At 43.9% G+C, this 22,291-nt stretch overlaps 1 protein-coding gene across 2 annotated transcripts in view; it reads right to left on the bottom strand.

Moving 5' to 3' along the window:
- The window catches only part of STXBP6 (syntaxin binding protein 6), a 235,926-nt gene extending 217,880 nt beyond the window's left edge, over positions 1 to 18,046 (bottom strand). Inside the window, exon 1 of one of the 2 annotated variants that reach the window (XM_004421154.3) lies at positions 17,932 to 18,046. The gene's annotated coding sequence lies outside the window, so the exon portion shown is untranslated. The remainder of the gene's footprint in view (positions 1 to 17,931) is intronic. The other variant, XM_087423180.1, reaches the window with a different exon arrangement.
- Positions 18,047 to 22,291: the final 4,245 nt, after the last annotated feature.

Here is a 22,291-nt window from a genome sequence, read left to right as displayed (position 1 = left end):
AAGACAGTATGTTTCAACACAAATGCAATCTCCTCCAAGTGGAAATTTGGCCAGACACTTCAAAATTATTGGCACACTTCAAAATTATTATTCATATATACAAATAATATTGCCAAATTCAGTAAATATTATTTATAGCGCTATAAATTTTTATATTTTAGAACAGCCATAGTTATTGCTTGGTTCTGCCCTTGTGCTGAACCAATTTAAAGCTTTGTTTACCATAAAGCAAGGAAACAACTTCTAAGAGAGAATGACCTTAAACTGAAAGATTTTAAAACAAAGAATTTTAGAACTTTTTTTGTGTGTGTGAGGAAGGTCAGCCCTGAGCTAACATCCATGCTAATCCTCCTCTTTTTGCTGAGAAAGACTGGCTCTGAGCTAACATCTATTGCCAATCCTCCTCCTATTTTTTTTCCCCCAAAGCCCAGTAGATGGTTGTATGTCATAGTTGCACATCCTTCTAGTTGCTGTATGTGGGACGTGGCCTCAGCATGGCTGGACAAGCGGTGCTTCGGTGCGCACCCGGGATCCGAACCTGCGCCACCAGTAGTGGAGCGCGCGCACTTAACCGCTAAGCCACGGGACCGGCCCAAGAACTATTTTAAAGTTCTAGAAGATCACATTGAGCTGAGGAACGAAAGACTGGAATTAAGAGTCCTGGATTTGCTACTAATTTGTGGTAGAACTGCACAGCCTCAGTTTCCTCATCTATAAAATGGAGTACACAAAAAGATGGGAAGATAAAAGGGTTAGATATCTAAGCCCTTTTCCTGATTTCAAAAAAATGAATTTTGTGATATACACAGAATAAATTCTTTCTAGAAAGAGAAGAATTCTCTGTTTCAACTAAAAGATAAACGCTTTAAAAATAATCAAAGAAAATAAAGATGGAGGGCAATGAAAGTGCTTCAATCATCTAGCATAAGAGTAAATTGCCATTTTTATGCAAATATCAGCTTATGAAATAAAAATGACTAAGTGGCACAAAATATTTTTGAAAAATGCCTATATGGGTCTCCTAAGCAATTGCTGGCTCACTTTTGTATGCCCTAATGTACAGGACAAGCAAGGACAATTTGGCATGTGCTATTATTTCTCATCATCTCTAGTTATTTTAAGAGAGCAACATGTTTATCAATAGTATGCTTAGGACAATGATCAGCAGAGGAGAGTAGAAATACTACAAGGTCACCCTTGGAGCCTAAGAAATGCCCTGCTTCCAACAAGAGGATGAAATGGATGATGGTATCGTTGAGTTCCAAGAGAAAGTAGAGAGTGGAAAAGACAATAAAAAAAAAAGTGGTGAAGACAGAAAGAAATACACAAAAGACAGAATGTTTGAAGTGACAGAGAAATGACAGGGATAGAAAAAATAAAGGGACTTGAAATATAAAACCTATAAGATGATGGAGGAAAATAAACCAACTAATAGGAAAATCATTTTGAACAAGATCACCAACATAGTGAAAGCATTCCATTCTGTGAGGAGAAAGCATTGCTCCCAATGACAACCACCACACCAGAATTATCCTCTCTCCAGTCTTCAAGAAGGTTGGCGTGAGTACCATCATCTTACGTATACATATCTACACTGAGGATCGAGGTTAAGAAATCATTTGTCCTCACCACACTCTCTGTCCAGGGGTTGTGACTTGCCTTGAGCACCTTAAGAACCTGAAATCTAAAATAATCTCAATTAAAAAGAAACTAGATCTAACCTTTCACTCTTCTCTCCCTCAGTCTTCGGACCAGTCAACAGAGTCACATCAACCAAAAACTCACCCACTGACTCATCATTTTACAGAAGGATTGGGTGAAAAAAGAAGCAGAGGCATTTACCTATGCATGAGCAGCCACCCAAGACAGATACCTCATCTACTAAGAGTCAACTGCCACCATGCGGCTGGTGCCCTCTGAGCAACAGCGCCCACTAGTGGTGGGGAGGAACACAGGCGAAAGGAAACAAAGATTGACAGATTCCTTCAATTAATGTAAAATCCTCTACATTTCACAAAGTTATCAAATATAACATTCACAGCCTCCCAGAAGGTTAGTGTTACTAGGGTCATCTTACCTTGGGGAAAGTGAAGATCAGAAGGGTTGAGTCTAACGTAAATGGAAAAATACCGACTTCTAAGTCCTGAGAGGCTCAAAATTATTGGAAACGCTTCCTGATAACTGAAGGCATATCTCTATACAGCTAAACACTTTTGGGGTTGTACTCCAACTATGGAACTCTTCTCTTGCCCCAATCACACTAATTGGTACACTAACTGCTGTCTCCCACCAAGCACACATGCCATCATTCTAAAAAAAAATCCCTCTTACTCAAATAATACAGTAAACAAAAGCTAACTGAGTAACTACTACATAGGTAACATCACGAGGATTCGAAATTAAATTAGAAAAAGACTCTGACATCAAGCAGTCTAGAGTGTACGTGGGGAGACATGACAACGTCCGTGGAATGGCACTACTATCATCCATCATGCAAACTAGAAACCAAGGAGTAGTCTCTGATGCCTCCATCTTTCTCACTCTGTATTTATAACCCATTACCATATCCAGTGGAATCACCTCTTCCTATTTTTCTAAACATCCACCCAGTTCTCTTCATTTTTATCTCCCTGGTCAGGTGATCATCGTTTCTTCCTAAACTACTGCAAAAACTTCTAAACTGGTCCATCTGTATCTCCCCTTGGACCCCTATAATCCATTCACCCGTTCTCTGTACTGCAACCAGAGTGATATCTTGTCAGTCTGATCACTTGAAACCCATGCTTTGAAGCCCTCATGACTCTTGGGAGAAGCCCCTGTCTCACACCCCTTATCCTCCGTTCCCAGTGACAGAGGCCTTCTTCTGTCCCTCGCTCATACCATGGTCCCTTCCACCACAAGGACTTTGCACATTGTTATCTTTGTAATGCTGTCTCTTCTCTAAGTTCTACTCATCCTCCAGATCTCAGTTCATCAACACCTCCTCTGGAAAGCTGCCCAATTTTCCTGAGGCCAAATCTCCTTGGACACGTACCTCTCCTATAGGCACTTAGAACAGCTGTCATGTAACATTTGATGCAATTGTTGTTGTACACAGCTTCTTTTTTAAAAATTGTGTAAATGCAGAAAGCTTGTCTGGTTTTGCTCCCGATGGTAATTGATTACACACAGTAGGCACTTTTGCTGAATGCATGAAAAGTCAGAGAGAAGATGAATACAAAGCAAAATGGAAAATGTGCCCAGACGAAGATGAGAATAAAGGGCTCCTGCAGGATTTTAAACCAGACCTCCTGCCTTTTACAAGGGGTCTTTCCTGGGAATTTCTTGAGGTCTCTTCACCCCAACATAGCACTGTGACATGGTGTCCATGTGAGACAGGGGAGGGGAAATACAATATCTTTATCTGTCCTTTATCTTCTCCCAAGCCCAGAGATGCAATAAACACGGAAAGAAGTGGGGCTCCACGTAGAAGGAGTTTGGCTCTGTCTATGTTTCCTTCCATGAAGGCAGGGCAGGGAGGGACTGGAAACACCCACAAACCTACGGAAACAGCTGTTTCAGGTAAAACAGCTCCTAAGAAGCCTCTGACAAATACCACGTCATCTCAGTGGAAGCCGTGCCAGGATGGAGGTCAGCACCCTTATACGAAGCCAAATATCTTTCCCTCTCCTTTAAATCTCACTGGAAGTCTTGCTCCTCCTTCAAAAATTCATTTCTTCTCGAAATCTGCTACAATTAATTTCCCCATCGCTCACCTGCACTGAGCATATTTAAAACACAGAGGCTGCCCACATTGATACACTTCCTATGAAGAAGTGTCTGATCGTCCCTCTCCCGGTATCCAGTGTCTCAGGAGCAGCCCCAGCTCCCACCCAGGCCCTCCAGTCGCTCACGGCCTCAGTACAGCGCAGTGTGGCGGTCAAGAGCCTGGCCCAGAGTCACAATGCCAGGCTGTGGACCCTGGGACCAAGGGACAACTTCTCTGTGCCTTGATTTCTGGAAAATGGGACAAATGACAGCACTTAATTAACAGAGTTGGAAGAATCTACAAAACGTTCTTAGCACAGTGTCTGACACACTACATGTGTGCAACCATTAACTATTTGTATAATTAATATCAATATTAAGGAAGCCTCAGGTATTCACTGAAATGAGCTCCTTATTCCCAAACTAAGAGGCTTATAAAAAAAAAAAACTTCATAGAAAACTTCTCAGGAAAAAAAGAACTTTAGACTCTTGCACCTGTAAGATAACACAGCGACCAACAGAGAGACAGTGTTTCCTGGAGCTCTGCTGGAGACGACAGTGGGACCGTGACCTATATCCTAGTTACACATCCAGGAACCAGTCACTCATTACACCCACTCAAGAAAATAAGGATGTGGGCTGACTCCTCCTATCACAAGGTATAGCTTGTGTTTATCCAGTGCACTGTAAAATTCAAAATACAAAGCACAATTTATAAGTTTCTTTCTTTTGGCAGGCAGTGAATAATAAGTTCAGACATCCACCAGCCAAGTCCAAATCTGAGGTGTACAGACTGCACACATTTTGGGGATAATATAATCTGCTAAGAAAACAGGGGAAGAGGCCCCTTCAGGTATTCACAGTCACTGGGGGACAGCTGCTCCTTAGTAACACCTGGCTTTTCACACCTGCTCTAGAATACTCTGCAGGATTTAAATGTGGTAGGAAAATAAATATCTTACCAGGGGAGGTTTTCATTAAAATGTCCTCACCTCACTGCATCCAGGGAAAACTGTGTGAATATGAAGGAAATAAAACTCTAATCTGTATAGGAAATGATTTGGTTATCTTCACCCTGAAAACCAAGGCTGTACAGGTTACAAGGTGCTCAGAATAAAGAAACCAGCAAACGCAGAAACCATTCCACTGTGCATTCTCAAGAGAAGTCCAGACGCTTCTTTGCTACTGCTTTGAGCCAGAAAAATACGCTGTAGCTTCTGCTTTCTGTGTAGTCAGCTTTGAGACAACATCCCAACCTCGGTGGGAGAAGCCAGCTTGCTGGGGTCCATGAGCAAAGAAGGGTGAGAACAAACCCTGGGGTGGGCAAGTGCATTTTTGCGTCTCTCCCAGGCCCTTCATATCCCAGGGGCCGCTGAATGCCCCAGGGTCTATCTGAAAGCAATCTGCCCAGGGAATTCTTTTCAGGAATAATTTCTGAAATAATTTTCTTTACTGCACACCAAAGCGATTAACCCACTCTGTTTCAAAGAAAACTAATGGGTGATTTTCTTTTAAGATCAGGAATGAACGAGTATTAAGAACTCAGCAAATTCTGCCCCTACTGGTCAGGTTTTATACAAGTACCCATTCAGAAAGAGACTATTTTCTACACAGAATATAGTTTCTGACAGTGATAATATTCACCAACACGTCTTAAAGTATTTCCTGGGTGGCTGCTGGCTAGTCAGGAGGGAAAAGAAGCAGACAGAGTAAGGCCCACAGGTCAGACTATGAGTTCTGGCAGGATATAGAAAAGCCTAAACTGCTCCCAGGAACAGCAGGGCCCCAGGAATTGTGTTTGGGAAGAACAAGCGCCCTGAAGCCTGACTCCCAGTTCTCCTCTCCCCTCAGAACCTCAAGGGCACAGGGCCCACCCAGATCCTGGGGGTCTGTACCAGGTCAGATGCAAACCAGACCTTCACCATCAGCACATGCTCTTTTGGCTGCAACAGTTTTGTAAATCCTGATGGCCCTCGGGTAAGGTAGAGCTAGGTTTGACTCCTAAATCGTGCTCTTTCTCTTTCTAATCTCTGACTTTTTGTTCGTAAAGTGGATACTCACAACAGCAAGGACCTTTTAGGTTACTGTAAAGATGAAAAGAGATCACGAAAGTAAGGCCCTTAGTGTGGTGCCTTCTGCCTCCCTAATGTCTCACTCCTTGCCCAAGAAAGGAAGTTCTGTCCCCTCACAGGCAAGCCTTATAAATAATGTTTTCGTTTTGAAGTCACCCATGAAGCACCCTGCTCAGTCACTGGACTGGGTTCAGAGAGGTCTTTTGCTATTTCTCAAAATCAAATACACGCTCAAAGGGCATTTTGAAACCAACTAAAAATATCCAAAACAATACACTCAAAGCAATTCCAAAAATGTTTTCAGCAATACTTTTGGAGTTGGTCTCCAGTCTTCCAGAGTGACTTCCATACAAGGCAAAGTCATTTGTAGGTTAAGTGCCGCCAAGCTTTCAGGTGATCTCACAGCTTCACAATTGCGCTGGGCCACCTACCCAGGCCCCCCAACTTCTCAGCATGTTCCCTGCTAAGGGTATATGCCTCTGTATATCCTCACCCACCTCGTCCTGCTGTGCCTCCTGTAGGAGGGCTCTCCAGAATTATGTCTGAGAATACAACCAGATATCACTGACAGGTGACCCCCATCACTACAGATTTCAAAGACTTTTCATAGATGTTTCTATGGAATTCTCACTTTATTTTAAAACGTACACTTTATTTTAAAAAGTACAAAAAACACAATTGAAAAATAGGCAAGAGACTTGAACAGGCACTTCACAAAAGAGGATGTCCAAATACCAATATATACATGCAAAGACACTAAGCTTCAAGTGGTAATAAGAGAAATACAAATTAAAACCATAATGAGAGACCTCTACACAAACATCAGAATAGCTAAAATTAAAATGACTTATCAAACTAAGTTTTGGCAAGAATGTGGAGTAATGGAACTCGCATTCACACCAGATGGGAAAATAAATTGGAATGACCATATTAGAAAGCTGTTTGGCTATATCTACTAAAGCTGAACATATTCACATCACAGACTCCAAAATTATACCCACATACACACACCAGAAATGCGTACCTATTTGCACCAAAAGACATACACACATGAATGTTCACAAGAGCATTATTCGTAATGGCCAAAAAGTGGAAACAACTCAAACGTCCGTAATCAGTAATTGTGGTATGTTTATGCAACAGGATACAATCCAGCTACTGATGCATGCACGATATGGATGAATTTCACAATATGAGAGTACTTATATAAAACTCAAAAATAGGCAAAAGTGATCTATAGTGTTATAAGTCACAACAGTGGCTACCATGGGGCAGAAAGTAAACGAAAGGGGGCAGGCACAAGGGGAGATGCTGGGGTGCTGGTGGCTCTCTCTGTCTTGCTCTGTGTTAAGACTAAATGGGTGTGTTTATGGAATGGAAATTCGCTAAACTGTACTCATGTAATTTGTGCTTGTTTCTGTATGCATGTTGAACTTTAAAAAAATCATTCCTTTTTTGTTAAAAGCAAACTCATCTAGATGCCTCTTCCTGTGCAAAGCCAAACAGGGCAAACTGATTTAATTGTCCATTGGCATAAATTTATCCAAGCAGTCAGGCCTGGCATAAAGAGCGAGAGGCACCAGATCATGCTCCCTCCCCACGCCTGCTCCCAACCTGTGAGCCTGTGACTCTGAGGGAGTTTGACTCTCTGGGCCTCTCTACTCTCATCTATGAAAAAACAGCTGGGTAATCATGAGAGTCAAATGAGATACAACGAGATCACTTTGTAGACCATAAATTCGGATTCTGATAATGGTTCTTAGGACATTATCACATACCGTAGCAGATGCAGCTGGAAAGCAAGGAGAACCTGAGGAGACTTAGGGAGAGTTTGAGGAGTTTTGGGGGTTACTTTCAAGAATTTTAGGGGCCGGTAACATAGGTTCTTTATGAAATTTCATTTCAGCTCAAACAGGAGTTATTACACTTTTCATTCTCACCGCTGTCTCTCTAGAGCTGCTCTGTAATAAGCTTCCCATCATAAACAAAGGCTCTTCAGCTCATATTGGGAAATGACACACTCTTCATTTTGAAAGCATCAAATGTCCTTTACTCTCAGTTACGCCTTCATTCTGTCTTAAGCTTCTCTCAGACTTCACGTAGCTTCCGGTGTCTTGGTGTATCTCTCTCTAGATGTCTTATGTCCCTCTCTGGGTCCCCAGTTAGGAATTAGGTCTATTCAGGCAAGACAGGGCTTGGAAGCACAGGCGTGGCCTCGCACAGACTCAGGGTTCCTCTAGGGCCGTGGTTCAAGGACTAGCAGCCTCGGCATTTCTGGAGGCCTGTTAGAAATGCAGAATCCCAGGCCCCATCTCAGACCCGGTGAATCAGAACCTATGCCTTAGCAGGATGCCTAGGTGATTCACAGCTACATAAAGGTTTGAGAGGCACTGACCTAGGTTACACGGCCTCAGAGGCCCGGGGCTAGAGGTCACGGCCTTGCCCAGGCACCAGAGTTCCTTCTCAGCAGCCCCTATGCTAATGGCCTCACCCCAAGCCTGCACCCACACGAATGAGCCACGGTGCTGTGGCTGTTCCTGTTTTTCAAACTCAGAGTCACATTTTTCTGGAACTTGGGAGTGTGCAGAAAGGGAGCAGAGGACAAAGGAATTGGAAAGAAGGGAAAATGGAAAGACGTGCCTGGTCTCATCTCTCTGCAACTCGCAGGAAAGCCAGAGGAGGCAAGGAAGGGTAATATTTGAGCACTGAAGCAGGGAGGAAAGGGGGTCACTGGGGCTAAGCCGAGCTTATGGCTGGGAGCAGGAACTCTGAGACCAGAGCACCGGGCTGGGTTTAACTACAGCTCTGCTACGTAGTGGCTGCGGCGGGACTTTAGACAAGTCACTTGACATTTCTCTGCCTCAGTTTTTTCAACCACAAAATAGGGATAAGCAACAGTACCTACCTCTGAGAGTTGATGTGAGGATGAAAGGAATCAGTTTTTATAAAGAGCATAGAACTGTATGCTATCTTAGCACATAATCTTTAGAGAAATGTTAAACAGTAAAAATAATATACTGACAGAACAATTAATCTATTCGACAGTGGACGGGAATCCCAGAAGCAAACAGCTGTCCAGCTCAACATATTTGTTTTGCTTCTCTCCTATATACTAGACACGCGAGGCCTCAGTGATACAAAAGTGAAGATCCCTACCCATGGACGGTTCATAGTCTAGTGGGATTGAGAGCCAGGGCTGTTCAGATACAAGGTGTCTGAGTTCAGGATTCCCTATTCCATTTTTAAAAATCAACAACCAGATAGACCAGAGGATGTATGGTTGGCAACGTCAGAAAAGGATCTGACTAAAAAGGAAAAGTCTCATTTTCCAGTAGATGAAATTGGGAGAAATGTCCATTTTATTAGCATTGAGGTCTTTCTATAAGGACCAAATTTCTACCTTCAAAGTAGTTTTTCTTTTTTTTTTAAACTACTGTTATAGTTGCATAAGGACTTAATTTTAAAAGGACTTACTTCAGGAACTCCCGGCTTTATATCCACCCAGCTCCTTCTCAGCAGCAGGACAGCTTCCTTATTGCTACTTAATGATAGGGTAGATTAAGTTCTTCAAGAATAATGTTAACTTCTCAGCCACTAGATCCTGCTGGCTTTCACCTTGGACTGTGTGTGGCAACATATTCCTAGGCAGTCTAAAAACGAAGAACAGCTCGCTGATATATAACCTCTGACCAAACTTAGTTATCAGCAGTGGTTATGAAGGATGATGAGACTATAGCACACATATTCACCCGCCTCAGAAATCAGTTCATGCCCACTTCCCAACGACACCCCACCTGCACCTTCGGGAAGCACAGTAAGTGCCAGTGAGGCCTGCTGTATTAGGCTTCAACCCGAATATCTTATCTGTGATTATTCGATGTTGGTGCAGCATCTGTTTAAATGCTCAGCCCTGGTGTTGCAACAAAGTGAACAATCTCATTTTCCTCAAAGTCCTCAGGCATTAAAGCCCCACGCCTGCCAATCCACAAAACAGTCAAACAAGGTGAACAGGGCCTCACACAGTGATATTACCATCCTTAAGACAGCAGTAAATTTTAGGCTGTGAAGACTGGAAGCTAGTTTGATTTACTGCACTTGTGGTTTTGTTAAACTCTTAAAAACTATTTGTGTGTATTGTTTCCAAGAAGAAGGGGAAAAGGATTCTTCAACTTAATTGAAATGTAAACACAGTCTCTCATTTCCTCCCACTTCAAATGATGATCAAGGAGATACAAACAGAACAAAAGTTAAAAAACTGCAACTCACCTTGTGTAACCCCATGAGGACTAATGACCTAAGCCAGCACTGCAGAGTGACGGTGTGTCACCTTAGAGCTCAGAATGCCCTCACAGGTGCCATTCATTTAAGCCTCATGTCAACCCCCTGAGGCAGGTCAGCAGGGATTATTATCGGCCCCAAATAGCAACAGAGGAAACTGAGGCTCGGTGAAGGCAAGTGACAGGCTCCAGATGGAAGAATTACAGTCAGAGCCAGGATTTAGTTCCCAATTCTTCCTCTTCGGTTGCTCCCCATTAACCTAATTCAATTGAACCTTCCCAGAGCTAATAGACTCACGGAAGGTAAACAAATGAAATGCCCAGATTTTCTGAAGTCGACAATGAAGCAAATATTCTCAACCTCATCCTTGGAAACTCTCCCTCATTGTGGCTGATGAAACTCAATGGTTTGCATTTTAGCTCCCTTTATTTTCTCATCCTCATAAGAAATAAACATCAATAAGTGAGGGGGGGGAAGGCAGCTAGGCCAGGATGAACAGCGACCACCACACCAAGGAACTGTAGCACCAAGGGAGCAGCTCAGGGATGACTTTTTGGTCAAAAAGAAACCAACTCCATGAAGACAGAGTAAAGACCCAACACCGTGACTAAAAATTATCCAGACTCAGCTGAGACAAGCACAGTGACTTTACCAAAACTATGGTAATTTGAAAACCAATAAGCAGATTAACATTGCCCTGAGGACTAGGATTCATACCTCCTTCCCCTACATCCTCCCCCTACCCCAACCCCACCCCACATAAACCAAAAACCTCTTTGAAGCCCTTGGCTTTCTTCCACACATTTATTCCTTAGTCCTAACCAAGGAACTCTTAGCCCTTGTGGGAAGGAGAAGGCAAATAATAATTAACATTCCAGGGGCATCATATTAGGCACTTCTCTGTGAGCTAGGTCTTACGCTGATCTTACAAACCTGCGGCTCAGATGTTAATTATCTTGCCCAAGTTGCCACAGCAAACTAATGGAGAAGCCACATTTCACATTCAGCTCTGTCCCACACCAAAGCCATCTCTCCCACACCATATCAGCTTCTACTCAAAGAGCAAAGCAGGGACCGACAGCTTCCACATCAGTAGGAGCTAGTTATAACTGCAGAATCGCAGGCCCCAACCCAGGCCCACTGAGTCAGAATCAGCACTTTACAAGATCCCAGGTGTTTCCTGTCCATGAGTCTGATAAGCCTGTCTACGCCACAATGCTAAAGAGAATAGAAACAGTCTCTACCGAGGGGGACGACAGCGACAGCCCCAGCTCAAGTGGTCTTAAACCTCATTTAGTGTCATGACTCAAACCCAAATACACTGATGCTGGTGTAATGCCAAGTACCACGTGAAACCTGTTTAATACAGTCAGAGATTTTTTTTAAAAGGTAGTCTTGACAGAGTTCCACAAACAAATGAGAAGATGACACTAAAACGTCTACCACAGTCAAATCTTAAGGGAGAAGCTAAACAGAAGCTGCCGAGTCAGCAACTGACTGCAGCTCTCTGGTGGATCACAAGGAAGTCGAAATACGGAATTAGTCTCCAGAGGGAAGTCCAGAAACACACTTCAACCTGGTAATCACAAGGCATTTGCCATGAAAACTATCAGAAGCAACTTGGAACAAAACCCTTTTAATTCAGAGGAAGGATTTTGGATGAAAGAGTAAAAGGAAAATCCTAGAATATCCAAAGACAAACAAGGAGAAAGGAATTATCTAGATATTTCTTCCAGAGAGCAGATAATATGGCCTCAAACTGACACCCTATTCCTGGATCTCTCTCACTACTTTTTTTCTTATTACTTTCCTTTCACCCCAGCCACCATGGCCTTCTTGCTGTTTTTAATTGAGATGTAATTCACACACCATAAAATTCACCCTTTAAAGTGTACAATTCAGTAGTATTTAGTGTTTTCACAAAATTGTGCAGCCATCACCACTAATTCCAGAATATTTTCATCAGCCCAAAAAGAAACCCCACACCCATCAACAGTCACTCCCCAATCCTCCCTCTCCCCAACCCCTGGCAACTACTAATGTACCTTCTGTCACTAAGGATTTGCCTATTCTGGACATTCATAATGGAATCATACCTATGTGGCCTTTTGTGTCTGGCTCTTTTCATATAGCATGTTTTCAAGGTTCATCTGTATTGTAGCATGAAGCAAACTTCATTCCTGTTTATGGCTGAATGGTATTCCATTGTAAGGATATACCACATTTCGTTTATCCATTCATCAATTGGTAGAGGCTGTTTCCACTTTTTGATGATTATGAATAATGCTATTATGAACATTTGTGTACCAGTGTTTGTGTGAATACGTGTTTTCTTTTCTCTTGGGTATATACCTAGGAGTGGAATTGGTCATGAGGTTCCTCTGTGTTTAACATTTTGAGAAACTGTTTTCCAAAGTGGCTACATTATTTTACATTTCCACCAGTAATGTATAATGCACAAGGGTTCCAATTTCTCCTCCTCACCAACACTTGTTATTATACGTGCGTTTGATCATAGCCATCCTGATGGGTGTGAAGTGGTATCTGTTTGTGGTTTTGATTTGTATTTTCCTAATGACTAGTGGTGTCAAGCATCTTTTCCTCTTTTTATTGACTATTTGTATATCTTCTCTGAAGAAATGTCTATTTAAATCCTTGTCTATTTTTAAATAATTGAGTTATTTGCCTTTTTATTGAGTTGTAAGAGTTATTTCTTCTTGATATTTTTTGAAACTTCAGGCAAGACCCCTCTTCCTAGAAAGCTCTTCCCCCAAATACCCAACATTCTTCAACTGGACTTACATTTTAACTAACCCCCTGGACCTGGAACCACCATCCCTTAAAGGGCTAGGAACACTCACTCTCCCTTTTCTGTCCCATGCATCCTTCATGGTTTTCAACCTCAGCGTTGTGCCTCACCCCCTGTTTATCCTCAACTAGCTCTTCACGATCACTAGAACTCATCTGCTACTTCAGTGAATTTACAGAATCAAGAAAGAACTTAACAATAGGTTCTTTGACCACTGCCACAGATTCACTCAGTCTCACTCTGTGCTAGGCACGGTCCTTTTCTAGTGTGCTCTGAAAATTATACATGCAGGCACAAGCGCACGTCTTCACACTCCTTCTCCGATATACCACCAACCTAAAATGCCCCTTCTCCTCTCTCCAAAAGTGCTATCCATCATTTACAACATTTTCATAGTCTAGTCCCTCCATGGAGACTTTCTTAGCCACCACAGCTTAAAATGATTTCTCTCCACTCTGAAATAAAAAGCAGCATCTATAGAGTCCATTAATCAATTAATATCCACATTTAACGAATTCCCTTATATTTTAGGGAAATCCTAGATGAAACCATTCCATCCATCCATAAATGGTGTTAACATATTAGAATTGTTGAAATGTGCTAATTTAGTAATGGAGTACTAGAAGATAACACACATAACCTCAAAAATGTTCTGTGTTCTGGGAAACATTTAAATGAATAAATTTAACCAAGTTTTCTGTTGTTGCTACTGTTAACTGTAGTACTTCTCAGGGGCTTTGATATGATGCTGCACATGCTGAGAATCTCCAAGAGAGGAAAAATAACAGGCAGTGCTTCCAAATTGATTTGCCCTTTACAAGAGCACACCTGTTAACAGCCACCCAGTAGCATCCTTCCGACAGACTCTGGGAACCACTGAGCTAATTCAATTGCTGCTCAATTCTATCAGCTGGACAGCACTGAGTAGAAACCATATTTCCTACCAGTGCAAGGAACCAAATTAGCTTTGTTTTAGAATATCATCAATTGGAAGTTACTCTATTAACATGCCAGGTTACAGAAAAAGAAAAAAGAAACCATACATTAAATGTGTTCATAATTTTTAAGACCCATCTCGATTTCTGAAATTGGAAAATGATGAAATGTAAAAAAAAAAATGTATCTTAGAATTGAGCTAGTGCAGTGTAACTCGAGTTTTAGTTTAAAAGCACCCTCCAGGAAGGTTAAGGAGAAGTGTTCCAGGAATGGGCTGACTCTGTCCTAGTAACAACAGCTCTGCTGACCAAACAGAAATAAAGTATCATAATGACTGTCTCACAACAGACTTATCCAAGGGAGCAAAGATATCAAGTAGTCATTTGCTGAGAAAAGTGAACCACGGCGATAAGGAAAGAGGCTTCCCCCACGCTGGAAAAACTCCTAGCGGCGAAAAGCAGGGGTAACACCCAAAATATAAACATCAAGTTATGGGAACAAATTTTAAAATAGAAATGTTCCCTACTCGCGTTAAGTGGGAGAAACCATTTAAATTAGCTAGTGAATCTTAAGAACAACGCTGAAGGCTGTTTCTTCACCGAATGCTGATTACAGTCAGGAAGACAGGCATGAGCTCTGCAGTTTTATCTACTAAAACTAAGCGGTGCACTTGAGTTTTTGAATAGGTTTCTGATTTACTGATAGGTTTCTCTAGTGCTAATCATTTTAAAACTAAAACAAAGCACAAATGGAAAGCCGAGATAAAGCATGCTTGCCAGCTGGATTCCTTTGGCACGGCAACACAAAAACTAGCTGAAGTGCGGACCTCCTCCTACACCTAGTCCATTGAGTGCTAAGTAAACCTTATTCCTTCCTCAGGACGTCACCTCAGGAACCCCCCTGACTCAAGCAGGCTCCTGAAGCCTCTCTGATACAAAGCAGTTAAAATTCAAGGCTAAATTTAGGACATCGTAAGTCATGGCGAGCTCTCAGCCCAGGACCATAGCTTAGGGGACAATGAGAAGAAAAGATTGGGTTGCGCCCAAACAGTGCTTGATTACAAGCTAAGTTACACAGAGCAGCACTGATACTGCATAGGGGCTCCCGAAAGTCAGTCTTACCCCCTCCTTGGGTCTTAGTCACTCCCAACACCACCATCCTCCAGAAGGAGTGGAAGGCCTTTCCCAGGTCTGACCACTACGGGACGTCTGTCACAGGGTGTACTTCACCTGCCCCCAGGCCTGGGGAAGCTGTTCATTCAGAGAAGACACCATACTGCAAATTCTTTGAAAACTTGCTCAAATGTGATTCAACCTGTTCTTCAACTTTAAGGTTCAAGCTGCCAGAATTTTATGCAACCTCCTTTCCACAAATGTCTGAGATCTCCAAAGAAAGGAAATAGGGTAATTGTTGATTATCAATATCAATCTTAGTCTACCCAAGAGTGATCTAGAAACCCCAGAGGCCAAGTATTTTACAGCATGAAAAGAAGGTGGAATCCTTTTTTTGTGCAAAATTCATTCATTTGAAGAGCAATCAGAATTATTAAAACTGGGCAATGGGAACTGGTACAGGTATTGGAAATATAAAATGCTTTAGGCAAGTTCCTAAAATGCCCCCAAAGAAACCCTGTCTCTATATATGAAGTATTAAAATAATGGCATTTCAGAACAAACCTCACCTCTTTTAGTCTCCTTCACCCCGTAACTCAATGATTCTATAGGCATCGTCCCTGAACTAGCAGCATTGGCATCCTCTGGAACTAGTAAGAGATGCAAACTCTTGCCACCGCCCACCCCCCCCCCCCCCCCAGACTTAGAGCATCTGAGACTTGGGCAGTGCGGCCCGGCTATCTGTGGTTTAACAAGCCCTCCAGGTGACTCTGATGCTCACGTTAGAGAATCACTGCCCTAGGATTAGGGAAGAGGTACCACCTGGGGTGGGGCTCAGGAGCCTGATTAGACCCTTATTAACTGAACGAGAGACACTCTCACCTGTTCTTGCCTCTGACCAGCATTGGCTCTCAATCTCACAGACTGATTTCACCAAGGATGAAAGGTTGAGTCCTTAGTTCAAGGTCACCGTTAGAGGCCACGCCAGAGCTCCAGCCCAGGGCCTCCTGACACCTTCATCAGCCTTGGATCTCAAACTGGGGCCTTGCTGACATGCCAATTCTGGAGCCCAGGAGTCTGAACACTGACAAGTCAACTCCCCCCATGACCTCCTAATCTGTACCATGCTGCTGCCCTCAAATAAATATGAAGACTGAAGTCTCAACCCTTAAAATCAAGAGAGAGATGGATTTAAGGGTAGAGAAGAAAAGAAATAGGTACTGAGATCTAAGCAACTAAACCTCTTGGTGAGGAGTGGATAAAGGAGAGAAGACTTAGGTATCTTGTTATAATTAAAAGAATTAGCTAATTCAAAAAAAATGAGTAAAGCCCACAGCCACTCCAAGACATGAACGGTGCTTTAAAGTTTTCTTAACACTTTTCATTATCTCCCCCAAGTCTCACAATAACCCTGCAATGGAAGGAAATAAGGCCACTATTATCCCCATTTGACAGAAGAGAAAGTGAAGTTCCGAGTAGCTAACAATTTGTCTATCAGCACAGTCAGTCATCAGCTGTAAAGCTAAAATCTTACCTCAGGTCTATCTGACTCTAGAACCTGTTTACCCAAACCACGTGGTTTCCCCACATCTGGAAATCTGCCCCAAAGCAGATTACCCCCAAGGAAAAAGCAAAGAGGAAAAAATGCAGCAGAAATGATGAGCCCTTAAAATATAACACTTGAGCAGTGTGTGGGTGCCCCTTTAAGAACTTAACACACAAACCCCAACAGCCAAGGTGTTCAGCCAAAAAAGAAAAAAAGAGAGGCATATTTCTAGCCTGCACAATCATTTCTGGACCGATTCCCACTAGCAGCCTGGAGGCGAAGAGCGGCTCACTGCCTGGCTGAAGCTCCTCCACCCCTGGGGTTATGACAGCACAGTTCTGACTCGTGTGCAGGCAAACCCCCAAAACTCAAAACAAGAACTGAAAAAAGTGTAGCCAGGAGAAACCCTCAGCATCCTCCACACCCTCGCCATCTGCACAATGCCAGTTCCAGGGTCCTGGGGTCGCCTGGAAAGCGACCTTAGGAGCCAGTGGGATGAGGTGGACATTCTTGTGGACCCACTGGCCCTATTCCTTCCCACCCAGCCCCTAAGGAAGAATAATAGAAAGGGGAGAGGGTTCCTTATGAAGTCCTGGGATCGAAGGCCAAGGCAGGTACAATCCAGACAACCTCTCCTAAGGAACAGTATGTCATCCCAAACTCTCCACCTGGCCCTTCCCTCCAGGTCCTGTCCTCTGCGAAGATGAAGGCGGTGGGGTTGGTGGGGTGTTGTAAAGCTAAGGCAAGGCTGGAGGAAAAATCGGGCCATCTACCTACCCTAGCCACATTGCCCAGCCATGTGTGGGAGGCTCGATTCTGGCGCGCACCACAAGCGGTGACTCCGAACCCCGCGCCCTTGGCCACGTCTGGGGTTGAGAAGGAGGCATCGCCCAGAGGCAAGGAGCCGTGCCCGCCTGGAGAGCCTACCTCAGTTTTGGCAGGAATGATTTTCCTAGAAGACTCCAGGGAAGCAGAGGTCGGGGTAATTCGTGGACTTCAGCCGGGAGTGAAGGAGCTCAGCCCAGGGGCGCAGCGACCCACTCCGCCTGGGGACCCATCCTACCGCGAGGACAGTGAGGAAAGAAGGGCTCCATCCTCAACTTTCTCGGAGGAAACTGCTCTGCTCCGCAGGTTGCCCAACCCTGCCCGCACACCGGGTCCCAGGTTTGGGAAGAACCAGGGACCCGAGCCGCTCTCGGAGCGCACAAAGCAGCTGCTCCGGGGCGCGCAGCCCCCTCTCCCGCCGCCCGCCAACTTGAAAGCATCTCTCTGGCCGCCTGCCTACTCCTCCGGCTCCGCAGCCGGGTCCCTGCCCCGGCCGCCCGCATCGGACGGAACGCCGGGCGCCCCGATGGCCGGGGCTGCTGCAGCCGCATCCCGCCTGGCCTGGCCTTTGCCTCTCCCGCCCGGCTTCCCACGCCCTGGCCCTACCGTGCAGCCTGGCTCGTGCCCCTGCAGTGCCAGTGCGAGGCACGCGTCCCAGCCGGCGAGGCTCCTGCGCGGGGGCTGCCCCGCGCGGGGCTCCGGGCTCCGGACAAGGCTCGGCTGGCCCGGGCACTGGCTCGCCGCCGCTCGCGCTCCCGCTGCCGCGCGCGAAGAGGGAGGGGCTGGGGGAAACTCCCGGCAACTCCAACTCCGGGCGCTGGAGCTCCTGCTGCAGCCGCGCGCCCGCCCGCCGCCGAGTGCGAGCGCCCGCGAAGCAAACCTGCCCCCGCGGCCGCCTCTGAGCATGCCCAGTGCCGCCGTGGGCGAGCCCGAGCGCCCTAGCCAGGGCAGAGCGGCGGCGGGGGGCCGGGGACCCGCCCCAGGCTCCTGAGCCCGGGGGGTGGAGTGGAGAGCAGGCTCAGCTCTTTGCCCGAGAGGGCAAAGGGCCAGGGAGAAACAGTGTCCGCAGGGCAATGCAAGTTTCACGGGTGGTGAGAAGTTTGTGGGCTAGAAAGGTGTGCTGCTTCTGCGAGCCTCTCTGCAAGACTGTACTCCAAAGGACAACGAGGAAACATTTATTCTCCAGGAGAGAACGAGGGGACCCAGCAGAGGGGTTTTGTCTCCTGAATTCGTCCCTTCATGTCCACAGTCACAAACCCGAAGAGCTAATGGGACCTGGCAGGCAATGCAAATAAGTGAAACGGGCAGGAGGCGACGAACTGGAGAGAGCTCCCGAGGCAGAGCTCCTCTGCTCTAAATGCCCATGGCTGTCAAGGGAGAAGCCCGGCCTACTTTGGCTAGAGTTTCTGATTTTTCAAGAAATGACAGAGATTTCTATTTTTTTCTTGTAAAATATCCTGATTTTTAAGTCTTGATAACAAATTCAGTTTTTTAAAAACACCCTGGACCAAACAAAACATAACTGGGTTCCTTCTCTGCTCAAACCCACAGACGGCCACTTTGAGGACTGTGCTCTCTGCATTCTTTTAGCAAAGAGACGCTGAGGGTCCACCGTCCTTTGGGAAGGCGCTGGAAGGGAGCCAAGATGATTCAGATGGCCGTCCAAGTACAACCAGTTACTAGGGGAAATATGTTCTCCAGACAGAGGCGAGTTACAAATAAATGCCGGGACATTCAAGAAGAGAAGTTACTGGTGTGCAAAGGGTTGTGAGAACTAACTTTTGGGAAACATCATTAATAAGGGTACCCTAGTGGGAAGTCACTGCAGGATGGGTAGCAGTGCCCTACGTAGGCATTTTGGAGTCTGAAAATAAAGGAAAAACCGGTAATACTGACCCTGCCTTTATTTTAAATTTTGATATTTTCATCACTTTTTTGCATTAAATTTTAAAAATTTTGCATTAAAACATTTATCTTGATGATTGAGTTCTTTGATGTCCCCTGAAATTTTCTGGCCTGCCTCACCCTAGCCCAGCCCTTGCTGGCGTGTTAGATAGTGATACCCTGGTCTGCATTGTTCTAGTAGGAAATAGCATCCTGAAATGAGAAAGAGTGTTGGAGTAGTGGATGGGGCCGGAGGCTGAGGACTTGATTGTCAGTTTGTGGAGACTGAACTTCATTTTGTAGGCTACGTGGAGCCAGCAAAGATGCTGGGGGAAGATGGAGACATAATCAGAACTTAACTCTAGGAAGATGGGCTGGGCTGCAGACTCAGGAAGGTGGTTTGGAGGGGAAGAATGGAAGAAATGGGGATACCCAGGGCATACTCACTGTTGTGGTTTTATGAAAATCAGGGGAATTTCCCTAATAATTTCAGGTGTGCTCTGCTTATTTCTGGAGAGGCTCATGGTAGGGCTAGCTTAGTGCCAACAGGTAGGTCTCCCCTACCCGGTCTAAACCTCAGCCATTTCCTCCAGGTTTCCATGGGCACATGACTCCAAATTCCTCATCTGTGAAATGGAAAACAATTCTCACAGCGTATCTGTGAGGGTTCAGAGCAATGATGCACATCAAAGGGCTTTGAAAACTCAGAGTTGAAGCAAATATAAGGCATTGGTCTTATCTACACATCATCTCTATGAAATCTGAATTTAAACAAGGAAATTCTATGGCTTTACAAAACTTATCCTAAGTAGCACTCTTTTTTGAGTTAGCCAGCTCTTTTAGTGTGTTCAGGATTCTGTTTACAAATCTTTGGAATCAGCTTTTGGGTAATTCAACAATTTTATGAGTTAAAATGTCCCTGTAGTAGTTTCTATGGCTGGTCACCCTCCCTTCCACCACCTTCCTTGCCTCAACCAGACACCTGGGACTTACCTCAGTACTGCAGGTGAGCTCATGGGTTGCGGCATTCACGGAGAACAGACCACCACTTTATCTCTGGGAAGCATTTTAAACATGCAGAACTCTCAAAGAAAAAACAAATGCTTGGATGTTTACACAAGAAGCTTCCCAGAGTTTATGGAACGGAAGAAGTACCTAGCCCCAGACCTATCACATAACAAGAAGTTACAAATATTTGCAGAATAAATAGCAATTTCCATCATCAAAATCTTCTGTATCTCTTTCGATCTCCCACAGTTCCTAAGAATTATTATTTTTAAAAAATCACAATAATGATAAGGTTGTAAAAAAGACCAAGAAGAACAGGATGTAAACATTTACAAAGGGAGGGGCTCTGTGCTTTTACAAGTAAAATGCATTGTCTACTTAAATTTTAAATTAATTGCATTTGTTTTTTAAATTATTTTATTAGTAGTAAATAATACATGATATTAAAAAGAAGCTCAGTGCAAATAAAGCTTATTAAAGAGAAAAAGTAAGTTTCCCTCGCCAAGAACTACTCTTGTTGCCAGTTCCTTGCATATAGTTACAGAAATACCCTATGCACACGAGAGCAAGCATAGTTGGGTTTTGTTCCTTAAAGTCTAATCTTGAAACCACAGAACTGAAAAATACCTTATAGTTCATCTAGATGCCAAATTACAGACTTTTAAATTACTGTTATATTCTGGAATAGAAAAGGAAAACATGAAAGCAGTTCCCTCTTATGGTACAAGTGAACTCATGATTGTAAGGACACCAGGTCACACAGCGAAACCCTCCTTCTGAACATAAAGTGGTGCAAGAAAAAATTGACTTCACCCAGAATTCTCCTGAAACCCATAATGCCCGCTGTCAACCTCAACCTAAAACACCACGGATTGAGATGTTCTAGGTTGCATAGGGCTGTAGAAGGAAGTGCTGTCTAAATAACAAATGAAACAAATTGGCGTGGACAAAGAGAGCTTGATCTATGGAACCGTGCATTATAACATATCTATTTTAACAGCAATCATGTATGGTATAGTATCATCAATCATAGTATGTCTTCAAAACTAGTAAAGTCTATATTTAAAAAAAAATCCTTTTACACAGCATAGCTTTTCAAATTTTTCATTCTGATGATGTAATTTCAGGTAATAAATTCAGGAAGTCTCATTTTATCAACTTTTAGGTTGACCCATATGAAACTGCTATTTTCATTGCTCATAGTCACTTGAATATCGGCAATTTCATACGGTTCAATCAACCAAAAATTAGTCATTGTTTTTAGAGCTGGAGGGGGTCTTTCCTTTAAGTTGCTTGGAATTCCATTCATTTTCCTGCAGGAGCCAACTCAGAGAAACCTATTTAATGTTTGCAGTTTGTAATGGTACCAGAATGATATCTGGTCCTGGAACATGAGCCCATTATGTACCTGAGGTCTGCAGGATAAATCTGAGGTAGTTAAGTAGACAAAAAGGAAGCAAAGAAAGAGAATTTCAGGCAGAGAAAACAGCACGTGCAAGAGCACTGCAGTGGGAGGACATGTGAAAGGTTGGGAGACATCTTAAAGGTCTTTACGGTTAATCAGTTGTTAACCCCATAGACTTTTGATGTAACTCAACATCTTATAAGAATAGCTGCTGTAAAAGAGCAAACTATCCTCAGCAAGAAACATAAAATAATCTGGTGTTAGGAGGCATCATGCCATGGTAGAAAGGGCATGGATTTTATTTTAGACAGATTTAGGTTTGAACCTCTGCCTCAACTCTTCATTGCTGTATAACCTTGGGCAAAGTCGACAACTTCTCTAAATGCCAGATTTCTTGTTCCTAAAAAACACATATTTCTATCTACTTATGATTTTCATCGCCGCATTAAAAGGGAACACATATGAAATATACTTAGCACGGGACCTGGCCCACAGCAAGTGCTGAATAAATGTTGCTACTTTCATCCCATGACCACCCATCTTGGTAACTTCAAGAAAACAGGAGGGGGAAACCAAGAGTGTGTTTTGAATTTCCAATCCGAGCTGTTTCTTACAAACACTGCCTCTGCTACCAGCAATCACATTTTACCTCTACAGACGCAATAGAGC

Source organism: Ceratotherium simum, chromosome 3, assembly GCF_057802395.1.
Source record: "Ceratotherium simum simum isolate JZ-2026a chromosome 3, ASM5780239v1, whole genome shotgun sequence".
Classification (NCBI taxonomy): Eukaryota; Metazoa; Chordata; class Mammalia; order Perissodactyla; family Rhinocerotidae; genus Ceratotherium; species Ceratotherium simum.
The sequence above is the reverse complement of the archived record's forward strand: the minus strand, read 5'-3'. Positions and strand labels throughout refer to the sequence as shown.